This window comes from Rhineura floridana, chromosome 5 (assembly GCF_030035675.1).
Source record: "Rhineura floridana isolate rRhiFlo1 chromosome 5, rRhiFlo1.hap2, whole genome shotgun sequence".
NCBI lineage: Eukaryota > Metazoa > Chordata > Lepidosauria > Squamata > Rhineuridae > Rhineura > Rhineura floridana.
This window is the reverse complement of record NC_084484.1, coordinates 40,457,491-40,472,375: the sequence shown is the minus strand read 5'-3', so window position 1 is coordinate 40,472,375 and position 14,885 is coordinate 40,457,491.

The window sequence follows — 14,885 nt, the reverse complement described above, 5'->3', positions numbered from 1 at the left end:
TAATAACAGCTTTGGGAGCAAAGGTGATTTAGACCAGGGAGATAGCATGGATGGGGGAGGGGAGGGGGGGAGAACAGTGTTGCAGCTCCAATCTAAATGGGGGTCCCCCGGTGGGTCGCTTAAAAGGAAAGAAAAAGAAATTGGGAGATCAGATCATGGATCTCCCACCCTATGTGTGTTTTGGGCCCTTGGGATACAATTGTAAAGAAGAGACTTATGCCACATATACATATTGCTCATGTGGGACAGAAGACAGGCTGGCTGCAGCTAATATTCACTTTACATTCATGACAAAGAGATCTAATGAAGAGAGGGGTTAATGTATAGGCTGGTACTTGTGGAGTCATCATTATAATTTGCAGCTTTTGGTGTTGGTAATAAGGGACAGGTAAAAGGTCTTCTGTTGGCTTTGTAACAAAAGAAAAATGAAATGTTACTTTGCTGTTGAACTCTTTGCTGTATATTGTTATGTATGGTGGTTTCTTAGTAAAAAAAAGGATTTCTTTTTTTTTTGGCATTAGCATTACAGATCAAGTGAAGTGCAAGCTAATTCAATCCTCAAGTGTGAAAGTTGGCAGGTCCCTAGGAGTTACATTGTGCTACTGGTCAGAAAGTCAATGATGTGTCAGGATCTCCAAGTCATGTGCGTAGTCTGATGTCTGGGCAAAATCATATACAGGAAGGGACAAACACCACTTCTAGAGATGATGGTACGGTGAGACAGTGTTGGCATCTGACCAAGGGAGTTTGGGTTTGAATCTCTTATTTGGAACCCTATTCAGCCTTGTAGTTCATTGGGTGACCTTAGGTCAACAACAGTTGTAGTCTCCATCCCTGGGGTAGAGTTTCAGAGATGGTATCTGTCTTCCAGTAAAGGTCAGACACCACTTCTTAAGACAGAAAAGGAAGTGGTGTTTCAGAGGCACCAATGAGGTTATTTCGTTTAAGACTCACAACAACCCTGCTAGGCTGAGAGCTAGGGACTGTCCTTAGAGCCACCCAGCAAGCTACATGATTGAACAGAGATTTGAAGAATGCTTGGACAGCATAACCATGAGACCAACCTATCTAGAAGAATAAAGGATGAACGATTGGTTGTGGCAATGGGGTCACAATCAGCCATTCGTATATGCAAAACCCCCTACTGTCTACTTAATTAACTCACATGTCAACAGATGTATTAATTGCCTAGTACTGACCAACACTGAGGCTGAACTTTCTTTCTTAAGTGCTGTCTGGGTTGCACTGAAGATCCTAACGAGATCTGTTTAAATTTGGCCACATGGTCATTCTGGACACCTGCATGTGACAATAATTAGGAGTCCATGGAATCTGCTGGATCTTTGCATGTGATCATATGGCACAATGGTTGGAACACAGGCAACAAAGTAAAGTGGAATTATTTTCCATGACTGTACACTCCTTTCTCTTCATATTTAGTGCTTGGTGATGCCACCAAGACTACAGGCATTGCACACAGTTCCTCTCCACAAAGATTACAAGGTAAGTATAGAAGCAAGACACTTTCTTCCCACCCACCCCTGAATCCTAGTCTGCCCTTATTGTTACATTGGGAGGAATTTTATTACTTTATACACAGGAGTCGGAACAAGCCATGAACACTGGATAGTATTCATCTTCTATTTGTGTAAATCCTTGGATCTTAGTGTGCCCGCAGTTACTTAACATGAATTTCACTACTTTTATTTATGGAAAATGGAAGAAGTTCTCTCGCTCATGCTTCACAGACATTAAGGTGCTTTCAGTCTGGAAGGGGAACAAAGGCACCACAGAGAAATAGCTCCTGCAGTTTGAGAACCCACAAAACATGAGTGAGCTGCACTCCCTCTGCTGGCTTGACAGTAACAAGTAGCCAAAGAAATCTTGTTTCCCAGAAAGGAATGGATCCTCTACCCCATAGAGGAAATGACAGTCCTTTTAAAGGTTGTGACCTTTAATCATTTAATTGGTTATCTATTTAAACCCCTTTTAATAACCTAAAAAACCCACCCTGATGAATAAGGCAATTTTCTTTTCTTTTTAAATACTGTATAAGGTACCCTCCATTTTTTCTTTAACAGAAGGATGCCTCTTCCAAGATGACTGTTGTCTGTGACATGAACATGCACCATAGGGTTGCCAGGTTCAGGGCCTGAGACTGATCCTGTATCTTTAGGAGAAGAGACAGTGGGCAAAGTGCAGGTTTTCTTGCAGCACTGTAATGGGAAAAACCACAAGGTGGAATTCTCCCTGCCCCCTGCACAACTTTTAAAGATACAGAAGACCTCTTGGTTGCCAGGCCCGGTCTCCTGTCTCTGAAAGGGTAGTGCTTTTTTCCCCTGGCCCTGCTTCTGTGCCTTTAACAGTGACCTGACATGCTGAAATGAAGCAGATCAAGCATTCCTCCTCATTTTATCTTCAGATCAGGAAAAGAATTGGCTCCTTAATTTCTTCTTATTAGGCTATTGGCTATCATTAAAGGTGCAGACATGGGGCCTGTAAGAAAAGGTGGTAATTCTAGTTGGAAGTGTAAGTTAAAAATAAACACACACGATACACGGGGTGGTATTCAGTGTCAGATGTATGCAGAGTAGACTCATTTAAATTAATAGACATGACTAACCTAAGTGCTTTTGACAAAAATCTGTCAAGAAATATGGAAAACTAAACAATGGCCCACAAACGGGAAGCGTTCAATATGCATCCCAATTCCAAAGAAAGGGGATCCCAGGGAATGCAGTAATTATCAAACTATTGCCTTAATAACCCATGCAAGTAAAGTAACGCTCAAGATTCTACAACAAAGGCTCTTACCATATATGGAGCGAGAAATGCCAGGCGTCCAAGCTGGATTTAGAAAGGGAAGAGGCAACAGAGATCACATCGCAAACATACGTTGGATAATGGAATGGACCAAGGAATTTCAGAAGAAAATCACCCTGTGCTTTATAGATTACAGCAAAGCCTTTGACTGTGTAGATCATGAAAAACTATGGAATGCTTTAAAAGAAATGGGGGTGCCACGGCATCTGATTGTCCTGATGCACAACCTATACTCTGGACAAGAGGCTACTGTAAGGACAGAATATGGAGAAACTGACTGGTTCCCCATTGGAAAGGGTGTGAGACAGGGGTGTATTTTATCACCCTATTTATTTAATCTATACACAGAACATATCATATGGAAAGCAGGATTGGACCAAGATGAAGGAGGTGTGAAAATTGGAGGGAGAAATATCAATAATTTAAGAGATGCAGACGATACTATACTACTAGCAGAAACCAGTAATGATTTGAAACGAATGCTGACAGAAGTTAAAGAGGAAAGCATAAGAACATAAGAACATAAGAAGAGCCTGCTGGATCAGGCCAGTGGCCCATCTAGTCCAGCATCCTGTTCTCACAGTGGCCAATCAGGTGCCTGGGGGAAGCCCGCAAGCAGGACCCGAGTGCAAGAACACTCTCCCCTCCTGAGGCTTCCGGCAACTGGTTTTCAGAAGCATGCTGCCTCTGACTAGGGTGGCAGAGCACAGCCATCACGGCTAGTAGCCATTGATAGCCCTGTCCTCCATGAATTTGTCTAATCTTCTTTTAAAGCCGTCCAAGCTGGTGGCCATTACTGCATCTTGTGGGAGCAAATTCCATAGTTTAACTATGCGCTGAGTAAAGAAGTACTTCCTTTTGTCTGTCCTGAATCTTCCAACATTCAGCTTCTTTGAATGTCCACGAGTTCTAGTATTATGAGAGAGGGAGAAGAACTTTTCTCTATCCACTTTCTCAATGCCATGCATAATTTTATACACTTCTATCATGTCTCCTCTGACCCACCTTTTCTCTAAACTAAAAAGCCCCAAATGCTGCAACCTTTCCTCATAAGGGAGTCGCTCCATCCCCTTGATCATTCTGGTTGCCCTCTTCTGAACCTTTTCCAACTCTATAATATCCTTTTTGAGATGAGGCGACCAGAACTGTACACAGTATTCCAAATGCGGCCGCACCATAGATTTATACAACGGCATTATGATATCGGCTGTTTTATTTTCAATACCTTTCCTAATTATCGCTAGCATGGAATTTGCCTTTTTCACAGCTGCCGCACACTGGGTCGACATTTTCATCGTGCTGTCCACTACAACCCCGAGGTCTCTCTCCTGGTCGGTCACCACCAGTTCAGACCCCATGAGCGTATATGTGAAATTCAGATTTTTTGCTCCAATATGCATAATTTTACACTTGTTTATATTGAATTGCATTTGCCATTTTTCCGCCCATTCACTCAGTTTGGAGAGACCTTTTTGGAGCTCTTCACAGTCCCTTTTTGTTTTAACAACCCTGAACAATTTAGTGTCGTCAGCAAACTTGGCCACTTCACTGCTCACTCCTAATTCTAGGTCATTAATGAACAAGTTGAAAAGTACAGGTCCCAATACCGATCCTTGAGGGACTCCACTTTCTACAGCCCTCCATTGGGAGAACTGTCCGTTTATTCCTACTCTCTGCTTTCTGCTTCTTAACCAATTCCTTATCCACAAGAGGACCTCTCCTCTTATTCCATGACTGCTAAGCTTCCTCAGACGTCTTTGGTGAGGTACCTTGTCAAACGCTTTTTGAAAGTCTAAGTACACTGTCCACTGGATCACCTCTATCTATATGTTTGTTGACACTCTCAAAGAATTCTAATAGGTTACTACAGCTGAACGTCAAAAAGACTAAAGTAATGACAACAGAAGATTTATGTAACTTTACAGTTGATAATGAGGACATTGAACTTGTCAAGGATTATCAATACCTTGGCACAGTCATTAACTAAAATGGAGACAATAGTCAAGCAATCATAAGAAGGCTAGGAGTGGAGAGGGCAGCTGTGAGAGAACTAGAAAAGGTCCTCAAATGCAAAGATGTATCACTGAACACTAAAGTCAGGATCATTCAGACCATGGTATTCCTGATCTCTATGTATGGATGTGAAAGTTGGACAGTGAAAAAAGCAGGTAAGAGAAAAATCAACTCATTTGAAATGAGGTGTTGGAGGAGAGCTTTCCGCATACCGTGGACTGCGAAAAAGACAAATAATTGGGTGTTAGAACAAATTAAACCAGAACTATCACTAGAAGCTAAAATGATGAAACTGAGATTATCATACTTTGGACATATAATGAGAAGACATGATTCATTAGAAAAGACAATAATGCTGGGAAAAACAGAAGGGAGTAGAAAAAGAGGAAGGCCAAACAAGAGATGGATTGATTCCATAAAGGAAGCCACAGGCCTGAACAATTCTTTTGGGGGCATTTTTGTAAGTGGCCACCTTATCTAAGGGACATGCATTTATTAATAATTTATTAATTAATTAAACCAAGAAAGGCATTTTTTAAAAAAGTTGATAAATTAATGCTAAAAAAGTCTGAGTGGTTGTTTTGTTCTTTAAAAACCTTAGATTTTTGTGATCTCAAAAGAGATGAAAGAACTGTAGGTGGGAAAGCACAGAATGACCACTAATTGATAACAACATCATGCAGATGTAAAACTAAAGTGAATGGGCAAAATGTGACTATTTCACACTAAATGTGCCACAGTTAGCCTGGGTGACATTTTTGGAGTGTGGGGATGTGGAGTGGGGTTCCTGCTGCTGATCTTTGCAGCACGTAGAACCAGAGAGGGGGAGATTGTGTATCCTAGTGGTGGGCAGTCGGTGGCTCTCCAAATGTTGGATTGCAATTCCCATCAGCCCCAGCCAGCATGGCCAATGGTTAGGTAAGACCAGAGTTGCAGTCCAACCACATCTGGAAGGCTGCAGGTTGCCTACCCCTTACCTATACCATCTGCAGTTGCATTCTGCAATGAATGTGCTCTCAGCACAGAGCCATAAAAGGAGATAAAGCTTTCTAAATAATTCCTTCCTTCCTACTATACATAAAAAAACCCTCTTCCAAATGCTCTCCTTTGATGGACAGCTAAAATCTACATAACATACTCAGCAGCCTGAAACTCCTGAAAGCAATTAGAGGGATAGTCTCCCATTACGTCTCTTTGATCACAGAGATTAGTGGAAATGCCTCGTGGGTACCTTTCGCTCATCTCCGTGCCAGTACAAAACAAAACAAAAACCTCCTGTCTATACTCTTTAAGTTGTGTCTATGGGAACTTGCTGCTAGGCTACTTTTCATTATCAGTTTTGGTTCTGTTGACTACTGCACCTTATGTCAACAAGTTGCAAATATTTGGGCTGCACCTATGAGCCTCTTTCTGCCTTTTGGTGTCCCCAGGCCCTGGACATTTGCTGCTCAGGTGCATCCGGATGTAGGAAAGTTAGGGCAGCGAGAAGGAGTTGACTCGGTGAGACTGATTTCTTTTAAAAGCCCTTTGATCGGTTAAAAATGGTGCCTCCAATTAAACAGGCAGCAGACACTTTAAAAAAATTGTTAATAATATTTAAATACAAGCACTTTTTTAAAAAAAACTGTGGATAGCAAGCAGCTTCTTGGTGTCATCATGGCTCCAAGCTCATAGTCGAAGGATGAGCTTCAGGCTGCGTGCTCTGCCAGCTGGCAGCCTGGACTGGGCTCAGGACACTGAGCCAGACCCCCTTGGAGCAGAGTCCAGGGCCAGGATCTTCATGAGCCCCCCTTCCCCTGACCCCAAGCAGCCGAGTGCCTCCCATGCTATCGCACCAGTTCCAGTGGTGCAAGGCATATGCCAAATGGACAGTTGAGAAGAGGAGAAGGAGTCCACCATTCTTGGAACAAGACGAGGCAGAGCTTGAAGGAGTGTGGACTGGAGACAGACCCACGGGCTAACTTTTTAAAACAAATAGTAAATAATTACATTTATTACAAAAAAACTCTCTCCCCCGCCCAACCTTTAGGCTGACTGGAGACCAAGGTTCCTAAGGCTTCAGTTCACCTCCGGCCTTTTTTCAGAGCAAGTGTTTCACTTGGATACCTCTGCTGTGTCTCATCATACCTCGTGGGCTCCTTGTCAGGATCAGAACAGGGCATTTAGAAGAGGCATTATTCCTGCTGTCCCACACAGGAAAGAATTCTCTTCTGAGATGCTGCCTGCTATGTGGCACATGAATGTGCATCATCTAGTCACAAAGAAAGAATGGGTTGGATCCATTGCTGCACAAGCAGAGTTCCACTCATGTAATGGAACATCCCCTTCCTCTCTTCTTCCCATGTATTCCCAAACTCTGCTCCAGAGGGTCTCCCAACTCTCTGGGAGAAGAGGGGGAAGTTCTGTTTTGCCAGTGGATGTCTGTTGCGTGAGCGGAACAGCAGCGTTGGATATAATCCAGTGCTTTTTTCTTCAGAACTATTGTTTCTTCAATATACAAATATATGCAGATTTAACAAGCTGATTGTTTAATCAGTGAAAACTCCTATGATTATTTAACTTTACATGTCTGCTTAGAAGTAAACCCGATTGAGTTCAATGAGACATTCTCCCAGGCAAGTGTGTATAGTATTGCACAGTGAGAGTTCTCATACCGGCTCTAAAGAAATCCTAAACAAGTTACTTGAATTATACAGCCACGAGAGTGGCTGTATACTATAGTCAGCAGGGCTTTTTCGCGTTCTACCATGTTAAATGAAAATACCCCCCACTCCTTTCTGGTGCTTTGTATAGTCCCAATTCAAAACAAACACTTACAAGTCTTATACTGTTGGATTCAGAATCGCTTGCTCTACAACTCTGGAAGTTTTCTTGGTGATACACAACCCCCCCACGGAGAATCCACAGGTTAAACTGAAAAACGGGAAGAAAAAAGCTAGAAGCCGTTTGGACTTTTTTTTCTTGAAATTGACATAATCTGTTGTCATTGATTACAACTCGGAGATGACTGTAAGGTATCCCTAATCAAATCCCTGAGCTTGCCCCATACACAGTACTTCATCTGAAGTAGGTTTAAATTTAAAAAATGGCATAGTTTATTTTTAATTAATGTTTTAAAAAATGCATTGGACCGGGTTATAACGTACCACATGCGCAGTCGAAGGCAGTTCCCTTCCCCCTTCTAAGTGGAGAACCAGACCACGTGGAGGGCAAGTGTGAAGGCAGCAGCAGCAGCGTGGAGGTGAAGAGCTGTGGAGGTGAGTGATAATGTCTGTGTGTGTCTGTGTGTGTTTTACTGTTTCTCTGTGGCACGGACACTCCCCTGAGAGGCAGCCAACTGAGGACCATTACTCAATTTCTACCGCTCGGCAGGGGGTAATTTAGCCATACCTGCACTGAAAATATTCCAGAGCAAGGTATTAGCCATGATACTATATGGAGCCCCGATTTGGGGTTGGGAGAACCCATTACTAGATCAGTTAGAGGTAGTTTATTTATTTATTTATTTCATTTGTATACCGCCCCATAGCCGAAGCTCTCTGGGCGGTTTACAACAATTAAAAGCATTAAAAGCAAATATACAAATTTAAAAACACATTTTTATCAAAATAATTTAAAAACACATGCTAAAATACCTGGTTTCTAGTAAGATCTGTAGGCGTTTTCAAGGCTCCGAGGCATCTGAGATCATACACATAAAAAGGCTGAGTTCTGTTGTGTACACAGTAGGCAAATTGAATGTGTGAGATGTGTTGCGTTGAGTCAGGCAGTTATTTGTTCCAAGGGTGGCTAACCTGAGGCCTTCCAGAAGTTCCAGCCAACAGCCAGGGATGATGGAGTCCAGCAACGACTTGGTTCAGAACAAATTTTTGAAAAAACTTTTATTCCTACCCTCATCCACCCCAGCGGCGCTGTTACGCGCAGAGGTAGGTCTTCCCTCCATTAGAGCCCGGATCCATCTTGCCCTATTAAATTATTGGAAGGTTGGCACACAAACTTCCTCAAGACCTACTTTAAAAATAAGTGCTGAAAAAGCCTTATCGGACAAGTTCTGGTCTGCACAGTTGATAAGGATTTGCCAACTATAATATATTGATCATCTTGTCCTAGTAGACCCCTCCAATAAGCTTTGCCTTAAGGAGGCCATTTTCAATCACAGCGCCTGGCTAGACAGGCTAGCAATAACAAATTCTAAATTTAGTAAGTGGTATGGTTCTTTCAAATTTGATCACTCCAGAGCAAAGTACTTGGACCAACTTACATCAATGAAATGGCGACACACTTTCACTCTCTTAAGTTTCCAGACAATGCCCACTGCGTATCTGGCCGGCCGGTATAAAGGGATTCCCCGGGCCCAGAGATTATGCATCTGTGGGTCACGTGAGGTGGAAGATCTCCCCCACTACCTGTTGAAATGCCCCCTTTACAATGACCCCCGGGCCAAATTTTTGGACGGGTTTCTGACATGGGCCCCAGAGCAGCTAGCATCTCCCATCGGTTTTCTCTTGTCGGACACGGATCCAAGGATCACACATCGGGTGGCTTTATTTGCTCTTGCAGCTATGAAACTCTGAGTGAAGTTTCAAGCCAACCCTGTGCAAGTTGGATAGATATACATAGGTTCTAATGTCGACCGTTGATCCACTGGTTATTTTAACTGCATTTTTAATGTTTTTTTAATGTATTTGTATGCATTAGTCTGTCTTTTGTTGTCTGAATTCTCTGTTTAGGCCTACAGCCAAACAGTAAATAAATGAACTGAATTGAACTGAAATTAAAGTAACTGCATGAAAGGCAGAATCAATGAAACATTTTTAGCCATGCCAATGACTTTTTAGGACCACTGCATGATAGAATGGATTTTTTGCATTTCGGTTAATATAAGAGTAGTACAGGTTCTCCTACTGATGCCTTCTGGGTTGTTGTGCTAGTTCTTCTTTCAGTCATCCATGAAACACAGTTTTATTCCTTGTAGAAACTATGGAAGAAACAAGAGAGGATAATACTTTGACAGGTGCAAAGAAGTCATTTATTAAAAGGACTGGTTGAAACTCAATGTAATTGCAGTACAAAGTCTTTCTTTAAGTATAACTTCTTCAGTCCTTTGATTAAAACTATGCCTTTTGTGCTGTCTCCTAGACTGAGACAGCATCAAGAATATTATTTATTCTAGATTAATTAATCTGGACTAAAACTGAGATCTTCTACAGCTGACTGTGCTCCACCAGAAAAGAATTTTATTGCTTTTTCCTGAGGTTTGGATAAATACTTTCATCTACTTTTGCTTCCCAAATTTCCCTTTGATATAGAATGGAGCTATTCATTTTATTTCTTTGTTGCTTTTAAGTTATCATAAGTATTATTCCACCAAGTTTCATTATGGTTATGATACTTTTAAACATCATAATGAGCTTTATTTTCTATCACTATACTCCTAAATGTATTGCTATTTAATACCATTTCCACTTGTTGATTACTGCAATGGATTTTGCGGGTTTTAAAAATAGATTAATTTTTTTAAAAAAAACAACAACCTGTCATCTTCAGCACTACATACGCTTCTGTCTTTACTCAAGTGTTGGACGAGCATAACAGATGATTTAACCAAGTGAAAGTTCTCCACTTCCCTTCCTCCCAGCTTTAAAAGCCTGCCTAACAAGCTTTGCCAGTTCTCAAACCTCAAAGGTTGGCAATCTCTCCGCTTAAGTGGAGACAGCCTAATCCAAATAGTTGGCTCTTCTTGCAGGAGGCGGTTCTACTGATCTGTGAATTCAAAATCCTCCTGTCTCCTCTATCAGATCATCTACTGGTTCATTTCCAGTATCTCTCTTCTCCTTTCTTCACCCTTGTTTGACAGTGGCAAAATCTCTGAAGAGATTGCATGCTGCATTTCTAGTTCTGTTGTTTCTCAAAGTAATCTAGTTCTGTTGTTACTCAAAGTAATCTTTGGTTATACAGCCTTTTTCACTAGTGTGGTATGTTCCCATGCAGGTTACCACTAGGATTATAGGAATGCCATTCTAACACCTATCACGATAGATCAGTAGTTCTCAACCTTCATGGTTTTGCAGGCTTGTTAAAAATTGCTGGGGGCCCTGGGAGCCTGCCTACTAAACCCCTTTCACCCCTTCTGCAGTAGCATCACCGTCAAGACCAGCTCTGCTTTTCCTGAAATTTGCACAAAAGTGAATCTTTTCCGAGGGGTAGTCTCTTGCAGCAAAATCAACAAAGAATATTGTGGCACCAACAAAGTAATGATGGCACAAGCTTTTGCAAATGACAGTCCACTTCATTGGGTTTTTCTTTAAGGGCCCGCTGTATTCTTTTGATTGTAAATTGTTTGAACTGTTTTTAATATTGCAATTTTTATAGTGTTGTGAGCCACCCTGGGACCTTATGGTGAAGTGTGGGTAAGAAATCACATCAAATCAATCAATCAATACAAAAGAAGTCTTACCAAGAGTAGCAGGTACATACATACATGGGGTGGTAGTGGTAATTGTAAACAATGAGATAAGAAGGAAGTGAAATGCAGAAAAGTACATGTGGTGATAATTACCTTAATGGTGGCTATTCACATAAGCATATACCAAAGAAAAAAACTAGTTGTTGATAACACAGGAATCTTGTCTTTGGTAAGCCAATTAACACATGTAGTGTGATGAAAATCCATTGTGCTGATACAATCCATAAGTGAGAGCACAGAATCTCTTGATGTATTGTAATTCAATAGTTTCACTTCGCAATCTTCCTTTGAAGTTCCTTTCTCTATATTGCACTGTCAGATGTGAGATTTGTGTCCATTCATTCTTTTTTTGTAGACTACCTCAGGTCTTCAATGCAGATTTTTAGGATAAGTATTGCGACATTTGCCAGTCTATGATGATTCTTTCCCCCCCTCTTTCAGCAATCCTAATGTGTGTGCATCCATTTGTATTACTGATGGTGTTCTTTAAAGTATATATTTTCCCATTTTGCTGTTTTTGTTGATGAGAGGTTTCTTGATTGATTAGAGTCATAACTTATTCCTGTTGCAGGATGAAGGCAGCTTATGGAGCAACCTTGGTGAAGTTAAACAGGTCTGGCGCTGGTTGGTGCTTGGATGGGAGACTGCCAAGGCATCCTATGCATGGCACTTTGAGTTCCATCATGGAAGACTGGCAAGAAGTGAATACAATGCAAAAAATAAATAACATGGGTCCAAGGAAACTTACAGCAAATTCACTGAAGTTGTATTTCTTGCTGCCCCCAAAGGACTCGGTCTACTCTTAATAATGGATGTCGTAAAGTAGGGGTGGGGAAACCTGTGGTCCACTAGATATATTTTGGACTCCGACTCCCATCAGCCCCAGCCAGCCTGGCCAATTGTCAAAGATGATGGGTGTTGTAGCGTAACAAGTTATGGAGGACCACAGGTTACCTAGCCCTGTTTTGTGGAGCTGGGGCTGATGGGAGTTGTAGACCAAAACAGCTAGAGGACATTAGGTTGGCAAAGGCTTGTTTATTCAGTTTGCTCTGTACTCTGTCTCAGTAATGACAATGGTCTTGTGATATTATTGTGATATGACTGCTTAACATCTGGGCAATGGTCTGAAACCTTCGCTGTCAAAAGGAAAGAAGGATCTTCAAACCCTGTTGATCTGGACCTTAAATGGTAATCTAGAGGTGAAAGGTTATGTATCTCATTACCACTTTTCTGACCTAAGTAATTTCCCTGCACAGAATTTTCTAAAATGATTTAATTTTGTTGTTTTTGCATGGTTGGTTTTGATTACGTTACTCTTAAATTTTCTTCACCTTGGCCTAAATGCACCTATATGTCACAGACCCTTAAAATGAGATGGTAGAATAATAGTGCTGATTCATTGCTCACTGCTAGCTTTTATAGCTTTCTGGTATAGCTCATGGCCAGTTTCCCCACATTTCTGATGGTTGAACCTGAATTAAGATTTGGGGCACAATCTCACTCTTGCATCCAGAAAGGTTTGCTTTTAGGACATATAAAAATAAGGGCCAAACTAGAAAAGGTGTTAATTTAGTCTTTGCATTTAGCATGCAGGCTTTAAACATGCAAATAGCCTTAGCTGGAGGCAGGGTTACAAATATGGGAATCAGAGCTGACAAGGAGAGGGAATTTAACCATTTTATCTCCTGATGCAGTCCTAAGCAGTGAGGCAATATCTTCTTCCGAAGCTAGCATTTAAATTGGGAGGAAATCCTTCCTTGGTGCCAATTGTGCATTTACCCCCAAAGCAGGTATCCGTTTCAGTAGAATTTTATTTAGGATCACAGCAGGGGAGGGGAGGGTTAAATCCTTTCTCCATGCCAGGTCTTATGCTGTTAAGGAAAAAAGCCTCTTCCGAAGCAGCACCTGCACCCTCCAGCTGTGGAGCGGAGACATTGATCCTGGGGGTGGGAAGGTCAGGCAGGAAGGAGAGCTGTAGAGTTGAACATGCTTTGTCCCAGGCATCAGCAGCAGGTAGTGGCCTTTTCATGGGTTTTCCTCCTGATGCCTGCCTCTCCTTCCCGCTTGATGCCCTGCCTGCTGAGAGGCCTGGGTTGCTCTGGGCCTTCCAACCTGACCTGTAGCGATCTGTGGCGATTTCAGCCTGACTTGGCCAAGGCCCAAATACCTCATCGGATCTGGTGCATGGTCCTATTATTAAACGATTCTGGAATTATACAGAAGAAATTTATTATGGAGTTTCATTTACAACAGTTAATGGCATTAAAGTCATTAATAATATTTAGTGAATCAGCATGCTGGCGGGGGCTGATGGGAGTTGTAGTTCAAAAAAGTAACTTTTCCAAGTTCTGCCTTTACCTAACTTGGAGATTTTTTTAAAAATGCAGATTGCATCTGTTGTGGGGTAGAGTTGATAATTAACAGGCATGGAGACATAAATTAACCCTTTTACTCCCTTGATATCGTCCTGTGGAAAACCCCTCCTCTGAAGCTGGCAATTGTTTGGTGCTGATGGGGAATGGAAATACAAGCCCCAGTGGAGGGATTTTCTTCAGGATCATTGCAGAGCAGGAAAGGACTCTCCATGCCTGCGTCTGCTCTGATCCTGTTAATCATCACCAACACCCCATGATGCAAACAGCACTTTTTTAAAGAAAAAAGAACACCCTGAACATTAGATGCAAAAAAGTTTGGTCTCAGTCGTAACTGACTTTAGTTGGTTTGGGGGGAGGGGGGTCACGGTCACCAGGCATTGGCAGCTCCCTTGTTTAACCAGCCATTTAGCACTGAGCAAAGAGGGAGTGCTTGGTTAATGTTATCAGAATGTGCTTGAAAAAAGGACAGACTCCCCAAAGAGTAGAATTATTGCTATTGCAAAATGTTGGGTTGTACCAAGTGAATAAAATATTATTATTTAATCACTTTTTCCAAATTGAAAACTTAAATTGATTTACATTAAAAACAAGAATAAAAACAAGAATAAAAACATCCTAAAATACTCAGGCTACATAAAAACAAAATATGCTGCATCGAAGCCACAACTGAAATATTTTTGTACAGAACATGAACTTTTCATGTCTCATAAGCTTCTCCCATGGTAATTCTGATAATCCCATAAATCTTGATTGTGCTGTCTAGGGCTTTTAACTTATTCCTGGGTTTGTGTGTCCATGTATTAAATAAGGTAGAATTAGATATGAATTCCAAGTTCTTAGAATTTGTGCTTTTCTGTATGTTTTTGCATTTCTCTATCTCCTCCACAAAATAAGAAATTGAAACTTGCTAAATATAGTTAGGAGGAAACCATCTCTTTGTTCAAAGAGGACTTTACTGCAAACACATGTTCCTGGGGATTTGGTTTTCTCTAGGATATCCTCTCTTTTTTCCAGAGCTTAGTGTGTGGGTTTGTTTGTTATGTGTTGTCTTTCAAAGACCTGCATGCTTCAGTAGGCAGAAAACTGCTTCCCTCAAGGTTTTATCCAATGTCACAAGAGCTGCATTTTATCTGGGAAACAGTTGTGGTGTCCGTTATGTCGGGGCAGTGCCTCCCCCTTCAAATTAATTTTGGGGAGGTGAGAATTGG